The 7734-nt window shown below is 39.1% G+C and overlaps 1 long non-coding RNA gene across 1 annotated transcript; it reads right to left on the reverse strand.

The window, feature by feature from the left end:
• Nucleotides 1–1780: 1780 nt before the first annotated feature.
• LOC135467649 (uncharacterized) lies at nt 1781–7667 on the reverse strand. The gene is made up of 3 exons (XR_010444169.1): nt 7425–7667; nt 3890–4021; nt 1781–2318 (listed from the first exon to the last, which is right to left on the reverse strand). It is a non-coding gene; the product is annotated as an uncharacterized LOC135467649 (long non-coding RNA).
• Between the last annotated feature and the right edge of the window lie 67 nt (nt 7668–7734).

A 7734-nucleotide genomic window follows, 5' to 3' on the forward strand; every position in this document is an offset into this window, starting at 1 on the left:
TGCAGACTTGCTCTTTCCAGTACCTGCTACCTCTCCAGACGTATTTCCAGCTACCTCTGCTGAACTTCCCTTTCCAGCAACTTTTGGCTCTATAGCGCTCTTTCCAGTCCCTGCTGGCTCTTCATAGTTATTTTCACATTCTGGACAATCCCCTACAATATTCTCTGAACAAACATGCATCTTTTTGTAACCCTGAGATTTCATCTGTTTTATTGCCACAGAGGAATCCCCATATGATGGGCAGGTATTTGGTAAGACTGTGACATAGGTTGCTGGTTTGTCTGAACAGTCACCAGATAATTTCATTTCGTCCTGGTCAAGGTCGTGCTCTGGAGTGGAAAAGCTAACATCACAGTAACCCTCCGGTGAGAAAGAATGCTCTGGAGCAAAATCCAACCTACTTTCACTACCTGTTGCTCCCAGTGTCCTCCCAGTCAATGGGGATGGCAACATAAATGTGATGTCTGAATCATTCTCAAGGTCAATACACACATAATCCAATTTCAGCCTTTTACATGGCGGCTGTTGCACTTCCTCTTCCTTAACACCTCTAGATATCTTACAAATTTTCCTTTTTCTGTTTGGAAGAAAACATGTCGCTCTACGATCACTAATACGAAGCTGAAATCCCTTGCCATGATGTGAATGGCTGGGTAAGGTTACATGCATGCTGTGACTAGAACAGTTTGGCATATTTTCAACAGATGGTAGACATTTTTGTCGTTCAAGTAATGATGCAGTTGTGGATTTGGGAGAAGCAAGCTTATCTTCAACCTGAGATATAATTCCTTCCAATATATTCTCAAGTTCCTGGTCAGAAATACATGTGTTTGCTGCTTCATAGGACTCTCCTCCAAAGCACAATGTAGTACCGCTGTCCTCATTGGAAGGGTAGTCCACAAGTAGTTTCTCGTGCTCAAAGTTCTTCAATGCATATGTAAAAGAAATGTTCACCCGGTCTCCGGAGTCCAAGATTGTACAATCATCTACTTTAGAAAAACAAGATTCAAAAGCATTAATCGTAGACACCAAACTATCCGAAATGTCACCATCTAAAGACTTAGCAAAGATAAAGTTATCATGCTCAAGTGACTCTGACTTGTCCCCTGGGCCAGAATAGCTGTCTACAAGAAATGGGGATTTTACTGGGGCTTCTTTAACTAAAAAGGATTTATTGGTCTTAGTTGAGGGCTTATTTTTCCTTTTTGCTGCACACAACTTTGGCTCCCGAAACTGAGTCCTCTCCTTATCCAGAATAACTGGAATCCCAGCTGACAAGGTCTGTTGGAAGTTAGTTTTAGCTTTCAGTTTGTTTGACACACATGATAAGACAGGTATGTTTTCCCATGTTTCATTTGACTGGTCGGGATTGTTTCTATCTGGAGCAGGACAATCTTCATTAGGCTCCAGAACCAGTGATATTGACTTATTTGGACACTGTGGTATTGCTGGACTTTCTTCATCACAGCGCACATGCTGCACAGCATTAAGAGAGTTGGCACACTTGCCATCTTCCCCTCTTTCTCCATGCTCCAATACAGCTTTGGGCACTGGCAGAGTACAAACGTCCAGAGATCTGGGCTTTGACGGGTCACAGGAACCTGCTGCAACAGGCTTGTTAATATCTGGCACAGGAGATGCATCACTGTTAACTGATACTTCTACAATCACATTTTTATCTGCACCATTGCTTACAGAGGCCTTTTGTTTTCCTCTCTTAGATACACGAGGTGAGATCCGCTTTTCATGGTTTGATAATACATGCTTACAAATCAATCCAGGTGTGTTTGGTTGGTTTAATGTTAATGGTTTTACATTTTCCACAATTAAGCCTGTCTTGGAAAATTCATTTGTTTTTCCACTGTATGACTCTGCATTAGGCGTACATGTGGCAAGACCAGCTGATAGATGCTTGTCACTCTCGTTCTGCATTCTTGTCAAAGGCCTTTTTGTTCTAGGACCCCGTCTTAACACAGGATGTGGTTTATACGGTCTACAAGCAGCTGGTGCACAGTTCATTTCCACACCATCCTCTGTAATGTCTACAATTTTAGCCACAGTCACAGTGACTTCATCAAGTGAACTACCTGACTTGGCCTTGGTCTTTTCTGCTGGAGACATGGTTATATCTGAAGATGAAATCTTCAGCCTTGACAGCAGTCCTTTCTTTTTGGCAGTGGATTTGGTACACTTTGTCCTCCATCGTTTACCCTCTTTGGGTTTTGGAGTGGATGACATTTTCCTGGACCGCAACTTTATAACTTTTCGCACGGGGCCATCATTAAATCTCAGAGCCTTCACACCACCTTCATGCAACACTGAAAAGACAGACCAGGTCAAGTTGTAACACATGATTCACTAAGCCACTGAACTTAGCGTGAAACAATGACTTGCCCCATTGTTTAACCCACATCTATTAGATTTAACCAACAGCAAGTTGATTCCTGATGTTAAGGGCCCATCAGCCAACAAGCATATTTTGACGTAACTTACAAAAGCTGATAATTACAGCCTAATCTGCAACTCACGTCTCGAAAGTTATCAAAAGTAAGTCTAAATATCAAATAACAGATGTAAAAATGCCTTCTTACTAGTTGTTAAGTTCACAGGAATGTGATGTGATAGTTGGTTTTTTTGCAGCGACCGACACATGTATTTAGATATTAAAGTGAAGACTGGTACCTTGACCGCGCGTCCGCGGCATAAACGAATTTATAGTTTAAGGCGTAAATCTACAAAATTTGGACGTTTCCTCACAATTTTTATGCTTACTGGTGACACTTTTATTTTAGTACAGCTCATCCGTCTAGCTGCAATTCACAGTCCTAAAGTTTATTTGAGATATAATATTAGTATACTGTTTTTATATATCTACTAAATGTAAGTATTTATTTATCTATTTGATTGGTGTTTTACACCGTACTCAAGAATATTTCACTTATACGACAGCAGCCAGCATTATAGTGGGCGGAAAACCGGACAGAGCCCGGGGGAAACCCACGACCATCCGCAGGTTGCTAACAGACCTTCCTGCGTAGGACCGGAGAAGAAGCCAGCATGAGCTGAATAAATTTATGTAAGCATAAACGTTGATCATATTTGAAATTAATACCAATAGGTTATATTCAGAAGCATTAGTTATGTGTTGGCTCTATCTGTTGCGCAGCCTGTGTCATGTGGCTACCTGCCCCAAGCGGCCGCCTAATTTGTCTCCCTGTGCTGGCCACATGCAACAGGTTTGACTATAAACACCATGCAAACATGAGAAAAGGTTAAGAATTACACTGGTGTAGAACATCTACAATTTGAAGGCAGTTACACCCTTAATATAACAATAAGTCATGATGGAAAACTTCTTCCATTTCAAAGTTGCCTTAATGACCACCTGACAGATTATGATTTTATTTTGAACTAAAATTCAGTGCAAATGAATTAAATTGCAACAACTGAATTTAACCTACCCTAATTCCTCGACCGTCTCACAAACTAAAGAGCAAATTTCAGTGCAATTTTTGCACCTTTTTCATACGATTTTGGAGACAAAACTTCATTGGTTGGATTGGCTAATATCAGGGCTACACAAAAAGTATAATTTTATCACTCTACACAGCCTAATGGCTCAGAATATGCTTTAATAAACACTTTGCAAACATGCAAAAAGTTTGAAGAATTACAGCACATGGATCTTTTGCAGCTAGCCTAGGAAGAGCAAGCCTCAAGAAGCTCATTTTTTGAACTCAAACTTGAAACAGAAGCAAGCTCTAATCTTAATTGTATCTCTAGAAATAAGTATAAAAAATGACTGCTTTTAACGGGGGCATTTTTAGGTGGACCACAAAACTTCAGCTACTATGCAGTTAAATGAACTTTATACATACTTAACATTCACCTTTATTCGTGCCAGCTGAAGCTGCTACACCCGTCTCTTTAAGGACCAACTTTCTGGCACGCTTTTTCACTGTAGATCTCCGCACAGGTGAAATGCTCCAGTCCAATAACTGTGAATCTCCCGTAGGCTTACCTGTCACACATGTACATGAAGAACAAGTACTGATAAATTAAAGACATTTTGGTTAACTGTAGTTCTCGGATTCAGGTGAAAAGTCGCATATAATATTTATTCGATTGGTGTTTTATGCCATGCTCATGAACATTTCCGATGGTTGCCGGCATTATGGTGGGAGGAAATCAAGCACAGCCCAGGGCAAACCCAGGACCATCTACAAGATCTTTCCACACGCTCTTTCCAGATTACGCCAGCATGAGATGAGCCCAGCTCACAGCAACCACATCGGTAAGAGGCTCCTGGGTCATTAGTCATTTATTTATTTATTTATTTGATTGGTGTTTTACACTGTACTCAAGAATATTTCACTCATACAACGGCAGCCAGCATTAGGTCATTATGTTATAAGTCACAAATAACATATACATGGTATTGTATCATAATAGAAGAAGAGTTCAGGTGAACACAACATACACAACATTTATTCGAAATGTATAAAGGAATACCATCAGCATTACGGTGAGAATAACCCTTGAGAGGAGTCTTCATGGGCATTGATGATAGCTATGTGGTTACCATGACAATCAAGGAAGTGCCAAATATTAAAACTTTATGCGTAAAACAGTTGGAGTTGTAGCCCCTGACACGAAATCATTTCTCTTTATACAGTATAGGTAAAGAAAACTAACTAACTAGTTAGTATGACTAACTGTGGACAAATGTAAGTTGTGACACATCGTCATGTGTGTATATATGAATCTACCAAAAAGTAAGAGTCTACATGGAAAACAGTTGGAGTTGTAGCCTTGACACAGAGACATACGTATCTATTTATGCAGTATATATAAGGGAAATGGCTATCTGGTTACCATGACAACTGCAAAAATGGGCAAATGTGAGTCTCAACACCTTCTCATCCGTGTATCTATGTATTCACCAAAAATTAAAACTCTAAGTTTTTGCCTGGACATGAAATCAAGACTATTTATGGAGTGTATATAAGGAAAATGGTTATGCGATTACCATGACAAACGTAGAAATGACCATATGTGAGTTGCGACTCATTGTAATCTGTGCATCTATGTATCCACCAAAAAGTAAAACTCTCTAAAGAAAAGAATTGAAGATATTGCTCGGACACAAATATGGACAGACAGACAAAATCACTATAACGTAATTCCCTCCGCCTAATGGCAAGGCATGTAAAAAAATCCATTCATAAAGGCTAGGCTTGAAGACTAAAGGCTAGGCTTGAAGACTAACGTCAACTTTTTGGTTTATAGTGGACTTACTGCATGGTGGTATGTCTGACCAACACATTTTGGCTTTACTCTTTACTAGACCAAACTTTAGCTTGGAATACCTTTTTTAACTCTAAACTGGTGTCAATCTTAAAGGGTTTCCACTCTGCTGCAGTTTTGAACACACCTTATCTCTTTGCTAGGCTATGTGAAAAATTTATTATTATACTTCTGTCAGGACAGCAGAGGTTTTAACATGTTATCTTGAACACAACCGAAATAGTTTACCCTGAGGGTTATTTTTTCTGCTCTGCCCCTTACACTGCTCAGACAAGACATGAAGTTTCACTCTGGTTGAGAAAATATATTTCTCCCGTTGTGTTGTTGTCTTTTCATTTTTGTTCTTGTAAACAAGAAGTGTGCGTCCACCCCCTTCTCTCACCTATGCAGTGACGTAAGGAGGTTGGCAACCATTCCCCCACACAAATAAGCCTACTGCATATGACCTAAAATTATGTCCATGACTAAGTTATTCATTTTGACAAATTATGAAACTTCTACTGACTTTAGCCAGTATGTGTTTGGCTTTGTTTGGAAGGTAAGATATCTCACTGGAATAAATGACAAGCAATATATTCCAGACAATATTTGCCAGTAAAAATGCACTTTTTGAGAAAAAATTTGCCACCCAGTAACATTATCTGTGCGAGCATGTTGGGTATTTGAGACTACTGACATCATGGCATTTTACTTAGCATCTATATCCTTACTGGTGTATGAACGGCAGTGACAATATTGTTCAAATAACATAAAAGTTAATACAATCTCTGCTTCACAGGAACAAATGATCTTAAATGTGCTTTGTTGATGTTAACAATATATGCTGTGGCAATTGCTCTGTTCTTTGTAAACATACTGTATATTTTCAGTTATTATCAGGCCTAGTTCTCATAATATCAACTGTTGTTCACTTCTTTATTCATAGTTTTGCAGTGATGTCATAGCTGTCCTGAATCAATCACAGCAAACTCTGGTCAAATGACTGGAGTACTGAAGGTGAAAACTGTCACACTGTCTTCTGCTTGCCGTTGTCACAAGCAAGTGAAGTGCTCACAGTAAATGTATCTTGAATAGTTGTCACCAGTGTACATGTATGATGTAGGTTAGATTGATGCCAGTGCTTTATTTGACACTACAATCTCACTCAAATCAAATTTAATTTAGCTTGAGATTGCTTTGACATTAGCAAAATTTGTTCAGCCAATACAACAAACCCAGCTAACAGATACTCTGACTAGTTAACAAAATCTTAAGAAAACTTTCATGTCCATGTCAAATAAAACCTATAGTTTAGCCTCATTGCACCACTACCCCAAAAGACTCAAACTCCTTTTCTTATACTGGCCTAGTATTGTTGGAGTCTTGACTCTTACAACATTTATTTCGTACCAACGAAGGTCCAGGCCAATTGTCTTCATTATGAAACAAGTTTTGCGCAAATAAAAGACACCAACATAAAGACCTGCTTTCCGCACCCACCACACCGCCACCATACATCCTAAATCAATTTAGAATAGATTTATTATAGCCATGAAGGCTTCCACGCATAACGCTCCTCTGCGACTGCCGCCATATTGAGCAGCTACGCGCTTTATAGTGGAGCAGAGGGAAGATGGCTGCATTCGCGAAGGCGTGTATACCATGGAAGCCTTTATGATTACAATAAATCTATTGTAAATCAACATCTGTAGGCTTATAACAGTGTTGTAATACCATATTCTTTGTAAATCATTGTATATATATATATTTTATATATATATATATAGGCCTATATATATATATATATATATATATATATATATATATATATTATATATATATCACTTTGACATTTCGCTATATTTTTAATTATGATGACAGCATTTCACTAAAAACCCCACAACTCTTCGTGCTGTAATTTCACAGTGCCATTTTCATCTCACCCAGCTGTTAGGGTAAAATAATCCTGTTTTGGCGCCATTTTTCGCCATGTGACACAAGACTATCCTCATTTTCTCTTAAAAGCTAAGGTGAAATTCAAGCGCTTTGGGTTTGCGAACAAAACACTGAACATTGGGGCAAAACAGGGCCTTCAAACAGTTATGCTGGAGACAAACAAAACCGTGAAACCAACAAACCATTTAAGGTCTTCTGTTTACATTTTGACACCTTGCCTGCGAAACAGGCGACTCCGATTCAGAGCGAGGTTCACTCAGCCAACCGCAGTCCCATATGACAACTTGCGATCGTTTTTTGCGCTTTTGTTTGTCCGTTGCGATCTGTTGAGGAGCTGTTCGTCGTCTTCTTTGGCGTCTTTCGTGCTGCCATGATGGTTTTTCACCCACTTTTTCGCCCATAAATATACAATAATCAAACTACAAAACCAGTAAATCCGACTTGAGGGTTGTATGTAAAATAACAACTGAGCGAGAAAGCAAATAAGTCCTA

Source organism: Liolophura sinensis, chromosome 6, assembly GCF_032854445.1.
Source record: "Liolophura sinensis isolate JHLJ2023 chromosome 6, CUHK_Ljap_v2, whole genome shotgun sequence".
Lineage (NCBI taxonomy): Eukaryota > Metazoa > Mollusca > Polyplacophora > Chitonida > Chitonidae > Liolophura > Liolophura sinensis.